The sequence below is a fragment of the Oncorhynchus clarkii genome, chromosome 25 (assembly GCF_045791955.1).
Source record: "Oncorhynchus clarkii lewisi isolate Uvic-CL-2024 chromosome 25, UVic_Ocla_1.0, whole genome shotgun sequence".
NCBI lineage: Eukaryota > Metazoa > Chordata > Actinopteri > Salmoniformes > Salmonidae > Oncorhynchus > Oncorhynchus clarkii.
The window spans coordinates 19,761,811-19,783,898 of NC_092171.1; the positions used below are offsets into that span (position 1 = coordinate 19,761,811).

A 22,088-nucleotide genomic window follows, 5' to 3' on the forward strand; every position below is an offset into this window, starting at 1 on the left:
GGTCCTAGGGCTCAGGTCCTCAGAGAGAGAGAAAGAGAGAATTAGAGAACGCACACTTAGATTCACACAGGACACCGAATAGGACAGGAGAAGTACTCCAGATATAACAAACTGACCCTAGCCCCCCGACACATAAACTACTGCAGCATAAATACTGGAGGCTGAGACAGGAGGGGTCAGGAGACACTGTGGCCCCATCCGAGGACACCCCCGGACAGGGCCAAACAGGAAGGATATAACCCCACCCACTTTGCCAAAGCACAGCCCCCACACCACTAGAGGGATATCTTCAACCACCAACTTACCATCCTGAGACAAGGCTGAGTATAGCCCACAAAGACCTCCGCCACGGCACAACCCAAAGGGGGGGGAGCCAACCCAGACAGGATGACCACATCAGTGACTCAACCCACTCAGGTGATGCACCCCCTCCAGGGACGGCATGAGAGAGCCCCAGTAAGCCAGTGACTCAGCCCCTGTAATAGGGTTAGAGGCAGAGAATCCCAGTGGAAAGAGGGGAACCGGCCAGGCAGAGACAGCAAGGGCGGTTCGTTGCTCCAGAGCCTTTCCGTTCACCCTCCCACTCCTGGGCCAGACTACACTCAATCATATGACCCACTGAAGAGATGAGTCTTCAGTAGAGACTTAAAGGTTGAGACCGAGTTTGCGTCTCTGACATGGGTAGGCAGATAGTTCCATAAAAATGGAGCTCTATAGGAGAAAGCCCTGCCTCCAGCTGTTTGCTTAGAAATTCTAGGGACAATTAGGAGGCCTGCGTCTTGTGACCGTAGCGTACGTGTAGGTATGTACGGCAGGACCAAATCAGAGAGATAGGTAGGAGCAAGCCCATGTAATGCTTTGTAGGTTAGCAGTAAAACCTTGAAATCAGCCCTTGCTTTGACAGGAAGCCAGTGTAGAGAGGCTAGCACTGGACTAATATGATCAAATTTTTTGGTTCTAGTCAGGATTCTAGCAGCCGTATTTAGCACTAACTGAAGTTTATTTAGTGCTTTATCCGGGTAGCCGGAAAGTATAGCATTGCAGTAGTCTAACCTAGAAGTGACAAAAGCATGGATTAATTTTTCGGCATCATTTTTGGACAGAAAGTTTCTGATTTTTGCAATGTTACGTAGATGGAAAAAAGCTGTCCTTGAAATGGTCTTGATATGTTCTTCAAAAGAGAGATCAGGGTCCAGAGTAACGTCGAGGTCCTTCACAGTTTTATTTGAGACGACTGTACAACCATTAAGATTAATTGTCAGATTCAACAGAAGATCTCTTTGTTTCTTGGGACCTAGAACAAGCATCTCTGTTTTGTCCGAGTTTAAAAGTAGAAAGTTTGCAGCCATCCACTTCCTTATGTCTGAAACACATTCTTCTAGCAAGGGCAATTTTGGGGCTTCACCATGTTTCATTGAAATGTACAGCTGTGTGTCATCCGCATAGCAGTGAAAGTTAACATTATGTACCCCCTCTATATAGCCTCCACACTGACTCGGTACCAGTACCCCCTCTATATAGCCTCCACACTGACTCGGTACCAGTACCCCCTGTATATAGCCTCCACACTGACTCGGTACCAGTACCCCCTCTATATAGCCTCCACACTGACTCGGTACCAGTACCCCCTGTATATAGCCTCCACACTGACTCGGTACCAGTACCCCCTGTATATAGCCTCCACACTGACTCGGTACCAGTACCCCCTGTATATAGCCTCCACACTGACTCGGTACCAGTACCCCCTGTATATAGCCTCCACACTGACTCGGTACCAGTACCCCCTGTATATAGCCTCCACACTGACTCGGTACCAGTACCCCCTGTATATAGCCTCCACACTGACTCGGTACCAGTACCCCCTCTATATAGCCTCCACACTGACTCGGTACCAGTACCCCCTGTATATAGCCTCCACACTGACTCGGTACCAGTACCCCCTGTATATAGCCTGCACACTGACTCGGTACCAGTACCCCCTCTATATAGCCTCCACACTGACTCGGTACCAGTAACCCCTCTATATAGCCTCCACACTGACTCGGTACCAGTACCCCCTGTATATAGCCTCCACACTGACTCGGTACCAGTACCCCCTCTATATAGCCTCCACACTGACTCGGTACCAGTACCCCCTCTATATAGCCTCCACACTGACTCGGTACCAGTACCCCCTCTATATAGCCTCCACACTGACTCGGTACCAGTACCCCCTGTATATAGCCTCCACACTGACTCGGTACCAGTACCCCCTCTATATAGCCTCCACACTGACTCGGTACCAGTACCCCCTCTATATAGCCTCCACACTGACTCGGTACCAGTACCCCCTGTATATAGCCTCCACACTGACTCGGTACCAGTACCCCCTCTATATAGCCTCCACACTGACTCGGTACCAGTACCCCCTGTATATAGCCTCCACACTGACTCGGTACCAGTAGCCCCTGTATATAGCCTCCACACTGACTAGGTACCAGTACCCCCTGTATATAGCCTCCACACTGACTCGGTACCAGTACCCCCTCTATATAGCCTCCACACTGACTCGGTACCAGTACCCCCTGTATATAGCCTCCACACTGACTCGGTACCAGTACCCCCTCTATATAGCCTCCACACTGACTCGGTACAAGTACCCCCTGTATATAGCCTCCACACTGACTCGGTACCAGTACCCCCTGTATATAGCCTCCACACTGACTCGGTACCAGTACCCCCTCTATATAGCCTCCACACTGACTCGGTACCAGTACCCCCTCTATATAGCCTCCACACTGACTCGGTACCAGTACCCCCTGTATATAGCCTCCACACTGACTTGGTACCAGTACCCCTCTATATAGCCTCCACACTGACTCGGTACCAGTACCCCCTGTATATAGCCTCCACACTGACTCGGTACCAGTACCCCCTGTATATAGCCTCCACACTGACTCGGTACCAGTATCCCCTGTATATAGCCTCCACACTGACTCGGTACCAGTACCCCCTGTATATAGCCTCCACACTGACTCGGTAGCAGTACCCCCTCTATATAGCCTCCACACTGACTCGGTACCAGTACCCCCTGTATATAGCCTCCACACTGACTCGGTACCAGTACCCCCTGTATATAGCCTCCACACTGACTCGGTACCAGTACCCCCTCTATATAGCCTCCACACTGACTCGGTACCAGTACCCCCTGTATATAGCCTCCACACTGACTCGGTACCAGTACCCCCTGTATATAGCCTCCACACTGACTCGGTACCAGTACCCCCTGTATATAGCCTGCACACTGACTCGGTACCAGTACCCCCTCTATATAGCCTCCACACTGACTCGGTACCAGTACCCCCTGTATATAGCCTCCACACTGACTCGGTACCAGTACCCCCTGTATATAGCCTCCACACTGACTCGGTACCAGTACCCCCTGTATATAGCCTCCACACTGACTCGGTACCAGTACCCCCTGTATATAGCCTCCACACTGACTCGGTAGCAGTACCCCCTCTATATAGCCTCCACACTGACTCGGTACCAGTACCCCCTGTATATAGCCTCCACACTGACTCGGTACCAGTACCCCCTGTATATAGCCTCCACACTGACTCGGTACCAGTACCCCCTCTATATAGCCTCCACACTGACTCGGTACCAGTACCCCCTCTATATAGCCTCCACACTGACTCGGTACCAGTACCCCCTGTATATAGCCTCCACACTGACTCGGTACCAGTACCCCCTCTATATAGCCTCCACACTGACTCGGTACCAGTACCCCCTGTATATAGCCTCCACACTGACTCGGTACCAGTACCCCCTGTATATAGCCTCCACACTGACTCGGTACCAGTACCCCCTGTATATAGCCTCCACACTGACTCGGTACCAGTACCCCTCTATATAGCCTCCACACTGACTCGGTACCAGTACCCCCTCTATATAGCCTCCACACTGACTCGGTACCAGTACCCCCTGTATATAGCCTCCACACTGACTCGGTACCAGTAAATCAAATCAAATCAAATTTATTTTATATAGCCCTTCGTACATCAGCTGATATCTCAAAGTGCTGTACAGAAACCCAGCCTAAAACCCCAAACAGCAAGCAATGCAGGTGTAGAAGCACGGTGGCTAGGAAAAACTCCCTAGAAAGGCCAAAACCTAGGAAGAAACCTAGAGAGGAACCAGGCTATGTGGGGTGGCCAGTACTCTTCTGGCTGTGCCGGGTGGAGATTATAACAGAACATGGTCAAGATGTTCAAATGTTCATAAATGACCAGCATGGTTGAATAATAATAAGGCAGAACAGTTGAAACTGGAGCAGCAGCACAATCAGGTGGACTGGGGACAGCAAGGGTCATCATGTCAGGTATTCCTGGGGCATGGTCCTAGGGCTCAGGTCAGTCGAAAGAAACTGGAGCAGCAGCACGGCCAGGTGGACTGGTGACAGCAAGGAGTCATCATGTCAGGTAGTCCTGGGGCATGGTCCTAGGGCTCAGGTCCTCAGAGAGAGAGAAAGAGAGAATTAGAGAACGCACACTTAGATTCACACAGGACACCGAATAGGACAGGAGAAGTACTCCAGATATAACAAACTGACCCTAGCCCCCCGACACATAAACTACTGCAGCATAAATACTGGAGGCTGAGACAGGAGGGGTCAGGAGACACTGTGGCCCCATCCGAGGACACCCCCGGACAGGGCCAAACAGGAAGGATATAACCCCACCCACTTTGCCAAAGCACAGCCCCCACACCACTAGAGGGATATCTTCAACCACCAACTTACCATCCTGAGACAAGGCTGAGTATAGCCCACAAAGACCTCCGCCACGGCACAACCCAAGGGGGGGGGAGCCAACCCAGACAGGATGACCACATCAGTGACTCAACCCACTCAGGTGATGCACCCCCTCCAGGGACGGCATGAGAGAGCCCCAGTAAGCCAGTGACTCAGCCCCTGTAATAGGGTTAGAGGCAGAGAATCCCAGTGGAAAGAGGGGAACCGGCCAGGCAGAGACAGCAAGGGCGGTTCGTTGCTCCAGAGCCTTTCCGTTCACCCTCCCACTCCTGGGCCAGACTACACTCAATCATATGACCCACTGAAGAGATGAGTCTTCAGTAGAGACTTAAAGGTTGAGACCGAGTTTGCGTCTCTGACATGGGTAGGCAGATAGTTCCATAAAAATGGAGCTCTATAGGAGAAAGCCCTGCCTCCAGCTGTTTGCTTAGAAATTCTAGGGACAATTAGGAGGCCTGCGTCTTGTGACCGTAGCGTACGTGTAGGTATGTACGGCAGGACCAAATCAGAGAGATAGGTAGGAGCAAGCCCATGTAATGCTTTGTAGGTTAGCAGTAAAACCTTGAAATCAGCCCTTGCTTTGACAGGAAGCCAGTGTAGAGAGGCTAGCACTGGACTAATATGATCAAATTTTTTGGTTCTAGTCAGGATTCTAGCAGCCGTATTTAGCACTAACTGAAGTTTATTTAGTGCTTTATCCGGGTAGCCGGAAAGTATAGCATTGCAGTAGTCTAACCTAGAAGTGACAAAAGCATGGATTAATTTTTCTGCATCATTTTTGGACAGAAAGTTTCTGATTTTTGCAATGTTACGTAGATGGAAAAAAGCTGTCCTTGAAATGGTCTTGATATGTTCTTCAAAAGAGAGATCAGGGTCCAGAGTAACGTCGAGGTCCTTCACAGTTTTATTTGAGACGACTGTACAACCATTAAGATTAATTGTCAGATTCAACAGAAGATCTCTTTGTTTCTTGGGACCTAGAACAAGCATCTCTGTTTTGTCCGAGTTTAAAAGTAGAAAGTTTGCAGCCATCCACTTCCTTATGTCTGAAACACATTCTTCTAGCAAGGGCAATTTTGGGGCTTCACCATGTTTCATTGAAATGTACAGCTGTGTGTCATCTGCATAGCAGTGAAAGTTAACATTATGTACCCCCTCTATATAGCCTCCACACTGACTCGGTACCAGTACCCCCTCTATATAGCCTCCACACTGACTCGGTACCAGTACCCCCTGTATATAGCCTCCACACTGACTCGGTACCAGTACCCCCTCTATATAGCCTCCACACTGACTCGGTACCAGTACCCCCTGTATATAGCCTCCACACTGACTCGGTACCAGTACCCCCTGTATATAGCCTCCACACTGACTCGGTACCAGTACCCCCTGTATATAGCCTCCACACTGACTCGGTACCAGTACCCCCTGTATATAGCCTCCACACTGACTCGGTACCAGTACCCCCTGTATATAGCCTCCACACTGACTCGGTACCAGTACCCCCTGTATATAGCCTCCACACTGACTCGGTACCATTACCCCCTGTATATACCCTCCACACTGACTCGGTACCAGTACCCCCTGTATATAGCCTCCACACTGACTCGGTACCAGTACCCCCTGTATATAGCCTGCACACTGACTCGGTACCAGTACCCCCTCTATATAGCCTCCACACTGACTCGGTACCAGTAACCCCTCTATATAGCCTCCACACTGACTCGGTACCAGTACCCCCTGTATATAGCCTCCACACTGACTCGGTACCAGTACCCCCTCTATATAGCCTCCACACTGACTCGGTACCAGTACCCCCTCTATATAGCCTCCACACTGACTCGGTACCAGTACCCCCTCTATATAGCTTCCACACTGACTCGGTACCAGTACCCCCTGTATATAGCCTCCACACTGACTCGGTACCAGTACCCCCTCTATATAGCCTCCACACTGACTCGGTACCAGTACCCCCTCTATATAGCCTCCACACTGACTCGGTACCAGTACCCCCTCTATATAGCCTCCACACTGACTCGGTACCAGTACCCCCTGTATATAGCCTCCACACTGACTCGGTACCAGTAGCCCCTGTATATAGCCTCCACACTGACTAGGTACCAGTACCCCCTGTATATAGCCTCCACACTGACTCGGTACCAGTACCCCCTCTATATAGCCTCCACACTGACTCGGTACCAGTACCCCCTGTATATAGCCTCCACACTGACTCGGTACCAGTACCCCCTCTATATAGCCTCCACACTGACTCGGTACAAGTACCCCCTGTATATAGCCTCCACACTGACTCGGTACCAGTACCCCCTGTATATAGCCTCCACACTGACTCGGTACCAGTACCCCCTCTATATAGCCTCCACACTGACTCGGTACCAGTACCCCCTCTATATAGCCTCCACACTGACTCGGTACCAGTACCCCCTGTATATAGCCTCCACACTGACTTGGTACCAGTACCCCTCTATATAGCCTCCACACTGACTCGGTACCAGTACCCCCTGTATATAGCCTCCACACTGACTCGGTACCAGTACCCCCTGTATATAGCCTCCACACTGACTCGGTACCAGTATCCCCTGTATAGAGCCTCCACACTGACTCGGTACCAGTACCCCCTGTATATAGCCTCCACACTGACTCGGTAGCAGTACCCCCTCTATATAGCCTCCACACTGACTCGGTACCAGTACCCCCTGTATATAGCCTCCACACTGACTCGGTACCAGTACCCCCTGTATATAGCCTCCACACTGACTCGGTACCAGTACCCCCTCTATATAGCCTCCACACTGACTCGGTACCAGTACCCCCTGTATATAGCCTCCACACTGACTCGGTACCAGTACCCCCTGTATATAGCCTCCACACTGACTCGGTACCAGTACCCCCTGTATATAGCCTGCACACTGACTCGGTACCAGTACCCCCTCTATATAGCCTCCACACTGACTCGGTACCAGTAACCCCTCTATATAGCCTCCACACTGACTCGGTACCAGTACCCCCTCTATATAGCCTCCACACTGACTCGGTACCAGTACCCCCTGTATATAGCCTCCACACTGACTCGGTACCAGTACCCCCTGTATATAGCCTCCACACTGACTCGGTACCAGTACCCCCTGTATATAGCCTCCACACTGACTCGGTACCAGTACCCCCTGTATATAGCCTCCACACTGACTCGGTAGCAGTACCCCCTCTATATAGCCTCCACACTGACTCGGTACCAGTACCCCCTGTATATAGCCTCCACACTGACTCGGTACCAGTACCCCCTGTATATAGCCTCCACACTGACTCGGTACCAGTACCCCCTCTATATAGCCTCCACACTGACTCGGTACCAGTACCCCCTGTATATAGCCTCCACACTGACTCGGTACCAGTACCCCCTGTATATAGCCTGCACACTGACTCGGTACCAGTACCCCCTCTATATAGCCTCCACACTGACTCGGTACCAGTAACCCCTCTATATAGCCTCCACACTGACTCGGTACCAGTACCCCCTGTATATAGCCTCCACACTGACTCGGTACCAGTACCCCCTGTATATAGCCTCCACACTGACTCGGTACCAGTACCCCCTCTATATAGCCTCCACACTGACTCGGTACCAGTACCCCCTCTATATAGCCTCCACACTGACTCGGTACCAGTACCCCCTGTATATAGCCTCCACACTGACTCGGTACCAGTACCCCCTCTATATAGCCTCCACACTGACTCGGTACCAGTACCCCCTCTATATAGCCTCCACACTGACTCGGTACCAGTACCCCCTGTATATAGCCTCCACACTGACTCGGTACCAGTACCCCCTCTATATAGCCTCAACACTGACTCGGTACCAGTACCCCCTGTATATAGCCTCCACACTGACTCGGTACCAGTACCCCCTGTATATAGCCTCCACACTGACTCGGTACCAGTACCCCCTCTATATAGCCTCCACACTGACTCGGTACCAGTAACCCCTCTATATAGCCTCCACACTGACTCGGTACCAGTACCCCCTCTATATAGCCTCCACACTGACTCGGTACCAGTACCCCCTGTATATAGCCTCCACACTGACTCGGTACCAGTACCCCCTGTATATAGCCTCCACACTGACTCGGTACCAGTACCCCCTGTATATAGCCTCCACACTGACTCGGTACCAGTACCCCCTGTATATAGCCTCCACACTGACTCGGTAGCAGTACCCCCTCTATATAGCCTCCACACTGACTCGGTACCAGTACCCCCTGTATATAGCCTCCACACTGACTCGGTACCAGTACCCCCTGTATATAGCCTCCACACTGACTCGGTACCAGTAACCCCTCTATATAGCCTCCACACTGACTCGGTACCAGTACCCCCTGTATATAGCCTCCACACTGACTCGGTACCAGTACCCCCTCTATATAGCCTCCACACTGACTCGGTACCAGTACCCCCTCTATATAGCCTCCACACTGACTCGGTACCAGTACCCCCTGTATATAGCCTCCACACTGACTCGGTACCAGTACCCCCTCTATATAGCCTCCACACTGACTCGGTACCAGTACCCCCTCTATATAGCCTCCACACTGACTCGGTACCAGTACCCCCTGTATATAGCCTCCACACTGACTCGGTACCAGTACCCCCTGTATATAGCCTCCACACTGACTCGGTACCAGTACCCCCTCTATATAGCCTCCACACTGACTCGGTACCAGTACCCCCTCTATATAGCCTCCACACTGACTCGGTACCAGTACCCCCTGTATATAGCCTCCACACTGACTCGGTACCAGTACCCCCTCTATATAGCCTCCACACTGACTCGGTACCAGTACCCCCTGTATATAGCCTCCACACTGACTCGGTACCAGTACCCCCTCTATATAGCCTCCACACTGACTCGGTACCAGTACCCCCTGTATATAGCCTCCACACTGACTCGGTACCAGTACCCCCTCTATATAGCCTCCACACTGACTCGGTACCAGTTCCCCCTGTATATAGCCTCCACACTGACTCGGTACCAGTACCCCCTGTATATAGCCTCCACACTGACTCGGTAGCAGTACCCCCTCTATATAGCCTCCACACTGACTCGGTACCAGTACCCCCTGTATATAGCCTCCACACTGACTCGGTACCAGTACCCCCTGTATATAGCCTCCACACTGACTCGGTACCAGTACCCCCTCTATATAGCCTCCACACTGACTCGGTACCAGTACCCCCTGTATATAGCCTCCACACTGACTCGGTACCAGTACCCCCTGTATATAGCCTCCACACTGACTCGGTACCAGTACCCCCTGTATATAGCCTGCACACTGACTCGGTACCAGTACCCCCTCTATATAGCCTCCACACTGACTCGGTACCAGTAACCCCTCTATATAGCCTCCACACTGACTCGGTACCAGTACCCCCTGTATATAGCCTCCACACTGACTCGGTACCAGTACCCCCTGTATATAGCCTCCACACTGACTCGGTACCAGTACCCCCTCTATATAGCCTCCACACTGACTCGGTACCAGTACCCCCTCTATATAGCCTCCACCCTGACTCGGTACCAGTACCCCCTGTATATAGCCTCCACACTGACTCGGTACCAGTACCCCCTGTATATAGCCTCCACACTGACTCGGTACCAGTACCCCCTCTATATAGCCTCCACACTGACTCGGTACCAGTACCCCCTGTATATAGCCTCCACACTGACTCGGTACCAGTACCCCCTCTATATAGCCTCCACACTGACTCGGTACCAGTACCCCCTGTATATAGCCTCCACACTGACTCGGTACCAGTAGCCCCTGTATATAGCCTCCACACTGACTAGGTACCAGTACCCCCTGTATATAGCCTCCACACTGACTAGGTACCAGTACCCCCTGTATACAGCCTCCACACTGACTCGGTACCAGTACCCCCTGTATATAGCCTCCACACTGACTCGGTACCAGTACCCCCTGTATATAGCCTCCACACTGACTCGGTACCAGTACCCCCTCTATATAGCCTCCACACTGACTCGGTACCAGTACCCCCTCTATATAGCCTCCACACTGACTCGGTACCAGTACCCCCTCTATATAGCCTCCACACTGACTCGGTACCAGTACCCCCTCTATATAGCCTCCACACTGACTCGGTACCAGTACCCCCTGTATATAGCCTCCACACTGACTCGGTACCAGTACCCCCTCTATATAGCCTCCACACTGACTCGGTACCAGTACCCCCTCTATATAGCCTCCACACTGACTCGGTACCAGTACCCCCTGTATATAGCCTCCACACTGACTCGGTACCAGTACCCCCTCTATATAGCCTCCACACTGACTCGGTACCAGTACCCCCTGTATATAGCCTCCACACTTACTCGGTACCAGTACCCCCTGTATATAGCCTCCACACTGACTCGGTACCAGTACCCCCTCTATATAGCCTCCACACTGACTCGGTACCAGTACCCCCTCTATATAGCCTCCACACTGACTCGGTACCAGTACCCCCTGTATATAGCCTCCACACTGACTCGGTACCAGTACCCCCTCTATATAGCCTCCACACTGACTCGGTACCAGTACCCCCTGTATATAGCCTCCACACTGACTCGGTACCAGTACCCCCTCTATATAGCCTCCACACTGACTCGGTACCAGTACCCCCTGTATATAGCCTCCACACTGACTCGGTACCAGTACCCCCTCTATATAGCCTCCACACTGACTCGGTACCAGTACCCCCTGTATATAGCCTCCACACTGACTCGGTACCAGTACCCCCTGTATATAGCCTCCACACTGACTCGGTAGCAGTACCCCCTCTATATAGCCTCCACACTGACTCGGTACCAGTACCCCCTGTATATAGCCTCCACACTGACTCGGTACCAGTACCCCCTGTATATAGCCTCCACACTGACTCGGTACCAGTACCCCCTGTATATAGCCTCCACACTGACTCGGTACCAGTACCCCCTGTATATAGCCTCCACACTGACTCGGTAGCAGTACCCCCTCTATATAGCCTCCACACTGACTCGGTACCAGTACCCCCTGTATATAGCCTCCACACTGACTCGGTACCAGTACCCCCTGTATATAGCCTCCACACTGACTCGGTACCAGTACCCCCTCTATATAGCCTCCACACTGACTCGGTACCAGTACCCCCTGTATATAGCCTCCACACTGACTCGGTACCAGTACCCCCTGTATATAGCCTGCACACTGACTCGGTACCAGTACCCCCTCTATATAGCCTCCACACTGACTCGGTACCAGTAACCCCTCTATATAGCCTCCACACTGACTCGGTACCAGTACCCCCTGTATATAGCCTCCACACTGACTCGGTACCAGTACCCCCTGTATATAGCCTCCACACTGACTCGGTACCAGTACCCCCTCTATATAGCCTCCACACTGACTCGGTACCAGTACCCCCTCTATATAGCCTCCACACTGACTCGGTACCAGTACCCCCTGTATATAGCCTCCACACTGACTCGGTACCAGTACCCCCTCTATATAGCCTCAACACTGACTCGGTACCAGTACCCCCTGTATATAGCCTCCACACTGACTCGGTACCAGTACCCCCTGTATATAGCCTCCACACTGACTCGGTACCAGTACCCCCTCTATATAGCCTCCACACTGACTCGGTACCAGTAACCCCTCTATATAGCCTCCACACTGACTCGGTACCAGTACCCCCTCTATATAGCCTCCACACTGACTCGGTACCAGTACCCCCTGTATATAGCCTCCACACTGACTCGGTACCAGTACCCCCTGTATATAGCCTCCACACTGACTCGGTACCAGTACCCCCTGTATATAGCCTCCACACTGACTCGGTACCAGTACCCCCTGTATATAGCCTCCACACTGACTCGGTAGCAGTACCCCCTCTATATAGCCTCCACACTGACTCGGTACCAGTACCCCCTGTATATAGCCTCCACACTGACTCGGTACCAGTACCCCCTGTATATAGCCTCCACACTGACTCGGTACCAGTAACCCCTCTATATAGCCTCCACACTGACTCGGTACCAGTACCCCCTGTATATAGCCTCCACACTGACTCGGTACCAGTACCCCCTCTATATAGCCTCCACACTGACTCGGTACCAGTACCCCCTCTATATAGCCTCCACACTGACTCGGTACCAGTACCCCCTGTATATAGCCTCCACACTGACTCGGTACCAGTACCCCCTCTATATAGCCTCCACACTGACTCGGTACCAGTACCCCCTCTATATAGCCTCCACACTGACTCGGTACCAGTACCCCCTGTATATAGCCTCCACACTGACTCGGTACCAGTACCCCCTGTATATAGCCTCCACACTGACTCGGTACCAGTACCCCCTCTATATAGCCTCCACACTGACTCGGTACCAGTACCCCCTCTATATAGCCTCCACACTGACTCGGTACCAGTACCCCCTGTATATAGCCTCCACACTGACTCGGTACCAGTACCCCCTCTATATAGCCTCCACACTGACTCGGTACCAGTACCCCCTGTATATAGCCTCCACACTGACTCGGTACCAGTACCCCCTCTATATAGCCTCCACACTGACTCGGTACCAGTACCCCCTGTATATAGCCTCCACACTGACTCGGTACCAGTACCCCCTCTATATAGCCTCCACACTGACTCGGTACCAGTTCCCCCTGTATATAGCCTCCACACTGACTCGGTACCAGTACCCCCTGTATATAGCCTCCACACTGACTCGGTAGCAGTACCCCCTCTATATAGCCTCCACACTGACTCGGTACCAGTACCCCCTGTATATAGCCTCCACACTGACTCGGTACCAGTACCCCCTGTATATAGCCTCCACACTGACTCGGTACCAGTACCCCCTCTATATAGCCTCCACACTGACTCGGTACCAGTACCCCCTGTATATAGCCTCCACACTGACTCGGTACCAGTACCCCCTGTATATAGCCTCCACACTGACTCGGTACCAGTACCCCCTGTATATAGCCTGCACACTGACTCGGTACCAGTACCCCCTCTATATAGCCTCCACACTGACTCGGTACCAGTAACCCCTCTATATAGCCTCCACACTGACTCGGTACCAGTACCCCCTGTATATAGCCTCCACACTGACTCGGTACCAGTACCCCCTGTATATAGCCTCCACACTGACTCGGTACCAGTACCCCCTCTATATAGCCTCCACACTGACTCGGTACCAGTACCCCCTCTATATAGCCTCCACCCTGACTCGGTACCAGTACCCCCTGTATATAGCCTCCACACTGACTCGGTACCAGTACCCCCTGTATATAGCCTCCACACTGACTCGGTACCAGTACCCCCTCTATATAGCCTCCACACTGACTCGGTACCAGTACCCCCTGTATATAGCCTCCACACTGACTCGGTACCAGTACCCCCTCTATATAGCCTCCACACTGACTCGGTACCAGTACCCCCTGTATATAGCCTCCACACTGACTCGGTACCAGTAGCCCCTGTATATAGCCTCCACACTGACTAGGTACCAGTACCCCCTGTATATAGCCTCCACACTGACTAGGTACCAGTACCCCCTGTATACAGCCTCCACACTGACTCGGTACCAGTACCCCCTGTATATAGCCTCCACACTGACTCGGTACCAGTACCCCCTGTATATAGCCTCCACACTGACTCGGTACCAGTACCCCCTCTATATAGCCTCCACACTGACTCGGTACCAGTACCCCCTCTATATAGCCTCCACACTGACTCGGTACCAGTACCCCCTCTATATAGCCTCCACACTGACTCGGTACCAGTACCCCCTCTATATAGCCTCCACACTGACTCGGTACCAGTACCCCCTGTATATAGCCTCCACACTGACTCGGTACCAGTACCCCCTCTATATAGCCTCCACACTGACTCGGTACCAGTACCCCCTCTATATAGCCTCCACACTGACTCGGTACCAGTACCCCCTGTATATAGCCTCCACACTGACTCGGTACCAGTACCCCCTCTATATAGCCTCCACACTGACTCGGTACCAGTACCCCCTGTATATAGCCTCCACACTTACTCGGTACCAGTACCCCCTGTATATAGCCTCCACACTGACTCGGTACCAGTACCCCCTCTATATAGCCTCCACACTGACTCGGTACCAGTACCCCCTCTATATAGCCTCCACACTGACTCGGTACCAGTACCCCCTGTATATAGCCTCCACACTGACTCGGTACCAGTACCCCCTCTATATAGCCTCCACACTGACTCGGTACCAGTACCCCCTGTATATAGCCTCCACACTGACTCGGTACCAGTACCCCCTCTATATAGCCTCCACACTGACTCGGTACCAGTACCCCCTGTATATAGCCTCCACACTGACTCGGTACCAGTACCCCCTCTATATAGCCTCCACACTGACTCGGTACCAGTACCCCCTGTATATAGCCTCCACACTGACTCGGTACCAGTACCCCCTGTATATAGCCTCCACACTGACTCGGTAGCAGTACCCCCTCTATATAGCCTCCACACTGACTCGGTACCAGTACCCCCTGTATATAGCCTCCACACTGACTCGGTACCAGTACCCCCTGTATATAGCCTCCACACTGACTCGGTACCAGTACCCCCTCTATATAGCCTCCACACTGACTCGGTACCAGTACCCCCTGTATATAGCCTCCACACTGACTCGGTACCAGTACCCCCTGTATATAGCCTCCACACTGACTCGGTACCAGTACCCCCTGTATATAGCCTGCACACTGACTCGGTACCAGTACCCCCTCTATATAGCCTCCACACTGACTCGGTACCAGTAACCCCTCTATATAGCCTCCACACTGACTCGGTACCAGTACCCCCTGTATATAGCCTCCACACTGACTCGGTACCAGTACCCCCTGTATATAGCCTCCACACTGACTCGGTACCAGTACCCCCTCTATATAGCCTCCACACTGACTCGGTACCAGTACCCCCTCTATATAGCCTCCACCCTGACTCGGTACCAGTACCCCCTGTATATAGCCTCCACACTGACTCGGTACCAGTACCCCCTGTATATAGCCTCCACACTGACTCGGTACCAGTACCCCCTCTATATAGCCTCCACACTGACTCGGTACCAGTATCCCCTGTATATAGCCTCCACACTGACTCGGTACCAGTACCCCCTCTATATAGCCTCCACACTGACTCGGTACCAGTACCCCCTGTATATAGCCTCCACACTGACTCGGTACCAGTAGCCCCTGTATATAGCCTCCACACTGACTAGGTACCAGTACCCCCTGTATATAGCCTCCACACTGACTAGGTACCAGTACCCCCTGTATACAGCCTCCACACTGACTCGGTACCAGTACCCCCTGTATATAGCCTCCACACTGACTCGGTACCAGTACCCCCTGTATATAGCCTCCACACTGACTCGGTACCAGTACCCCCTCTATATAGCCTCCACACTGACTCGGTACCAGTACCCCCTCTATATAGCCTCCACACTGACTCGGTACCAGTACCCCCTCTATATAGCCTCCACACTGACTCGGTACCAGTACCCCCTCTATATAGCCTCCACACTGACTCGGTACCAGTACCCCCTGTATATAGCCTCCACACTGACTCGGTACCAGTACCCCCTCTATATAGCCTCCACACTGACTCGGTACCAGTACCCCCTCTATATAGCCTCCACACTGACTCGGTACCAGTACCCCCTGTATATAGCCTCCACACTGACTCGGTACCAGTACCCCCTCTATATAGCCTCCACACTGACTCGGTACCAGTACCCCCTGTATATAGCCTCCACACTTACTCGGTACCAGTACCCCCTGTATATAGCCTCCACACTGACTCGGTACCAGTAGCCCCTGTATATAGCCTCCACACTGACTCGGTACCAGTACCCCCTGTATATAGCCTCCACACTGACTCGGTAGCAGTACCCCCTCTATATAGCCTCCACACTGACTCGGTACCAGTACCCCCTGTATATAGCCTCCACACTGACTCGGTAGCAGTACCCCCTGTATATAGCCTCCACACTGACTCGGTAGCAGTACCCCCTGTATATAGCCTCCACACTGACTCGGTACCAGTACCCCCTGTATACAGCCTCGTTATTGTGTTACTTTTTATTATTACTTTTTGTTTTGGTCTCGGTAAATATTTTCTTAACTCTTCTTGAACTGCAAAGTTGGTTAAGGGCTTGTAAGTAAGCATTTCATGGTAAAGTCTACACTTGTTGTATTCGGCGCGTGTGACAAAGTTTGATTTGATTTGAAATCCCCAAAATAAAAAGGATTTAAGAAATATTAGAACGCGCAACCACGGTAATACAGTAAGGCATATTTTAAATCCATTTCCATAATCTAATGGGTTTTACATACACTCTCTTTGGAAAGTGGGAATGTCTTGGGTTATTGTCAGTGGTGCTTTTTCACTCGTTTTATTATTCAGTTACAGGACTGTGTAAGATGAAGCAGAGACTTTTCCTCCCAGACTCATATGCTTTAATAGCTAGAATAATTTGCCAAAATACTCATTGTACCACTAGTTAGGTATCTCTGAATATAAACAGCGTTTATAAACAGTAAAGCTGTGGATATGACAAGTGCAGATGGGAGCCATTTGGCAAACACTGGTAGAGGAGCCAAACTAACGACACAAGGGCCAAGCATCTCCATAACCCACACCACTCAGTCCTAGGTTTGGTTTAGGGATTGAACTCCAGTTGTACTCACTCCTCCACATATATTAGTACTCATTCACTGTCTTTATGTTTGCTGTAACATAGTAAGACTGTCCGAAGGCAACCATTGAACCATCTAAGAAAACCACCTGTTGGCTCTCATAGCTGAAAATTAGTTTCTTTAAAAGAAAAGCTTGTAGTGAGTGGTCAGTCTGGCATATGGCAATCATTGATTCATCGTCGGGAGGATAGAAGGATGTGGACCGGAGCTGAGGACAGCAGTGCTTCTGATATATGGAATAGTAGAAAAGTGATGTCATCCCAGGCAAACAGACAGAGTTCTCTGGTCCATTCCGAAAGACGCCGCCCCCCCCCCCCCCCCCAGCCATTTTTCCCTCTTCATCCTTGATCAAGTGGAAAAAAGCTGTCTTACTTCAGCAGAGAACTCCATCACATTATCTCATCTAACGCAGTCAGCCACAGGCTCCATGTGTAGAGACTTACTCAGGACAGAAGGGCCTGGTCCACACTAAAGCATTGCGTTTAACCCTTGTGTAGTCTTAACATTCTGTATACTCCCCTTGTCCTAAGGGTAAAAATGACTCACCTTCACTAAACCCCTAAAATAAAGCAGCTTAATTGAATTTGAAACCCCAAATCTATTTTTTCATGAAGAAACAACCTGTCATTCATCAAAATTTGTTTTCCCTCTTCACAACACAGAAAGATGGGGCGGCAGGTAGCCTAGTGGTTAGAGCATTGGACTAGTAACCGAAAGGTTGCAAGATCAAATCTCTGAGCTGACAAGGTGAAAATCTGTCGTTCTGCCCCTGAACAAGGCACTTAACCAGTCATTGAAAATAAGAATTTGTTCTTAACTGACTTGCCTAGTTAAATAAAGGTAAAAAAAAACTGCATTTAATGAGTAGACAACACTCATTTTTTATTACATCACACCTGTCATAATTGTTTTCTTTACTAGAGGTTTATTATTATTGCTAAAGGTACTGCATAGGTGTAAAAAAAGAAGAAGAAGCAAGAGATGGCACTTGTATAGCATAAGAAAGTAGCAGAAATGTGCATAAAGTAGTTTTGAATGCATTTTATTGAAGGGAAACAATCTTGAACTTTTCTGGCAACATAGTGATATTATTATATACTGTACAATGAGGAATTCAACTACAAAATACTAGTCTTCTCCCATTTTTTTAAACCATTGCCCCACCCACAAGGTGTATAAGCAACAACAATAAGAATAAAATAATAGATACAAAAACGTGAAGAACTTAAATCAGTCAACTCTAATTAGCACATGTAGGACAGTATGCAAGTGTGTGTGCATGGATTTTGCAGATGTATTTCTCACATGTGCAGCACAAAGTATTGGTTTTACAGTCCTTCTTTGGGGGGAAGAATTGGCATCTCCTCCTCTTGCCTGCCCCAGCTGCAGCCTCAGGTGGATCAGGACAAGATTCAGCCCCCTGAACAGTTTTCACAAGCGCTGCAGAGGCTGCTGTGCGGGGGAGGTGCTCCCTTTGAATGTGTGGGGTTACAAGTGCCTTTCCCAGCTGCTCCAGGAACACCGCTCTCTTGTTCCGCTTATCAGGCATCCAGGTAGGGTTGATCTAGTTCCATATCACGAAGGTATTGTATAAGGACACATCAATGATGTTATGGAACATGACCAGGGGCCAGTGGGCAGTCATCCTCCTGCAGCTGTAAGTCCCAATCACCTTGTCTAGGTTGTCCACCCCTGCTTTTTTGTGGTTGTAGTCCAGGATGATGGCTGGCTTCCTGTCCTCACGGTCGCTGATCTCAGCCGTTTTGTGCAGTGTGCTCAGGAGGACCACATTCTTGTTCCTCTTTGGGAGGTAAGAAACTAGAGTGGTAGTGGGGTGAAGGCAAACGTTTGATGAGAAGGCCTCTCTACCCTTTGTTGCGAGGAGTGCAGGGGGGAGCTCATGCTTGTTCTTTGCCAACCATGGTGATCTTTCTCTTCAGGAGCTGCTGGCTAAGTTCAATCAGTAGCACACAATCTCAATTTATCATTTTGTGTGTGTGTTGTGTAAATGATTTTAATTGCCGGGTCACAAATGACCCTAAGACAATCTTTGTACCCTGGTGGTGTACAGCTTTCTTTGAAATATGAACAAAGGCGATGTTTCACTTTTTCAAATGTTGGGGTCACTCTAGGAAAAGTCATCAAATTTCAAGTTGAAAAAATAGAATTTAGGGGGTTTTCTCTGCTGTTAAACATAGTGGGTCATTTTTGACCCTTAAGACAACAGAAGGGTTAAATGATAGTACCACACACAGGTGATCAAATCTTTGACATAACACTATGTTTCTATGAGCATGATCAGTACTTCAGTTGCAAGAATTTAGAATTTACTGCTCAAGTTATTACATTTAGTCATCTGGAGTTAGCTATATTCTCCTATTGACAGATTAGAAAGCATGATTGGTTACTTATTATTTTAAGATGGAAACGTTAGTTGAAAAACATTAATATTTATGGCCTTCTGGAACAGCCTTAAGATTAGTTTGATAGGTCATTTAAATACATTATAATACCAGTTTTTGCAGCGCCGTTGCCATTTTTCACTGGTAAACAAGGTCCAGACTCCTCAGCAGCTGACCAGCACCTGCTTTCTATGCTTCCCATTTCCTTTGTTTACCTTCACATAGCTTTGGAGAGACTGACATCATGGCACTGGGAATAGGCTGATTGCTGGGAGCTTCTATGTGATGTCACCTGCCAGGGTAGGGAGGAGCTAGTGTGGTGGGGCATCCCAGACACAGGAAGCAGAGGGTTTGAGGGCGGAGGATGGAGGAGGGCGCAGGGAGAGGAGTGTCTGTCTGGGGTGGAAGCTTTATGAGAAGCTTTAGAGCAGAGATATTTGAAGTCTGTCCCTAGGCCTTCCTATGTGGAGGGTTTCACTACTGTTGCAACCCTTACCTAATACTCTTCTATTGACCATGTTACTGACCTAGAACCCTCAAACTCAACTCTGGACCTCTAAGCCAGTTCCACTGCATTTCTTCATTGTTCCCCCCAATCAGGGACCGATTTAAACCTGGGACACCAGGTGTGTGCAATTCATTATCAGGTAGAACAGAAAACCAGCAGGCTCCGGACTTTGTAGGGTAAGAGTTGAGTACCCCTGACCTAGAACATAAATATATCTGGTCAACTGCTGAACATTTTGACTACATCACACTTCTGTCAAAGTGTTAGTGGATGGTTTCCAACTGGTCTTCAGAAGTCAGCTTTCTCAGCTCCACAGTCCAGACTCCATGAAAGTCATTGACGACATACTGCCAAAGAAAAGAGAGAGGTTACAAAAAGCAGGACCTCAGTTTCAGTCCCCTGGGAAAAGTGGGAGAGGTGTTTGTACCACTTCATGTTAAGTGCCATGAAAACCATGTATTTACATAGTAGTTACATAAGCAGGTGATTAGTGTAATTACAGTGTAGATATACAATTCTAAAGTACTATAGTACTTTGTGTGTAGTATGTAACTGTGATACCTGTTTGTGGTTTGTCATTACACAACAACAACAAAAAAGTTACTATTTTCACAATGAATCTCGAAAGAACAGTGAACCACCTTGAGAAATGGGGAGGGCTACAATGTAATACAAGTTTGTCACATTGACAAATAATCTATTTTGAGGGCCCAGAGAAGCTCTTTGGGACATGTTTTGGTTATTCCAGATAAAGTTCAGGTCCAGATTCCACTGATATCAGCATCCTCACGATGCTGGCCTTAGAACCAGATCTGATAATGGAGAGGAGAGAGACTGTCAATTATCCTGCTGTGTATTTCACTCTAATTATACTAGCTATCCCCTGCACTCACAGCCATGGAACAAATTACCTTCAGACCCTTGGCAAAAATAAGCCTTAATGCGAAAGCCACCTAAAACCATTGCAATGGGAAAAATGAGGTCATCCAAAAGGAAACTAAAGACTTGATTAGAATTTCAAATCTCCTCTCAAAGTGGGGCTTTCCACCTTCTGTGGGGGAGGCAGAGGGACACAGGAGACGAGAGAGAAAGGGTGTGTGGGACAGGCCAAGGGAGTACGGAGCCCTTATAGATTGTGAGGAAGCACAGGACAGATATTTGGCTAGGGGTGAAGAGTCAAGACTGAAAAGGTCACTTGAAAAAAGTGTGGGGGGGGAGGGGGGAACAGTCAATGGAAATATTGGATAATGGCAAAGCCGCAGTGAAATAGGATTACGGGTCATAGGAAGTTTAGGTAGACGTGTAAGCTCACAATCCATTATACACAAACATCCTTCTCCATTGTTATAAACAGATCTAGATGTCAACCAAAGATGCAATGTCCTTGTTAACCACCACAGCGAATCACAGGGTCTCTATTAAAGCTCAGGCTTGGGGTAATAAATTAGCGATGGCTTGGCTGTAAATTAGTGTTTCCACTTAGCTCGTAAAACGCTTGCCGTGTTCTTGTTTTGCTCAACACTGCATGCGCTCGGCCTGTTAAAATAATAAACAATTCAATGGTATTAGGGTTGGAAAAAAAG

General features: G+C 49.9%; 1 protein-coding gene across 2 annotated transcripts in view; it reads left to right on the plus strand.

Moving 5' to 3' along the window:
• Positions 1 to 22,088, plus strand: part of LOC139383524 (transforming growth factor beta-3 proprotein-like) — a 39,284-nt gene that overhangs the window by 11,527 nt on the left and 5,669 nt on the right. The window lies entirely within an intron of this gene.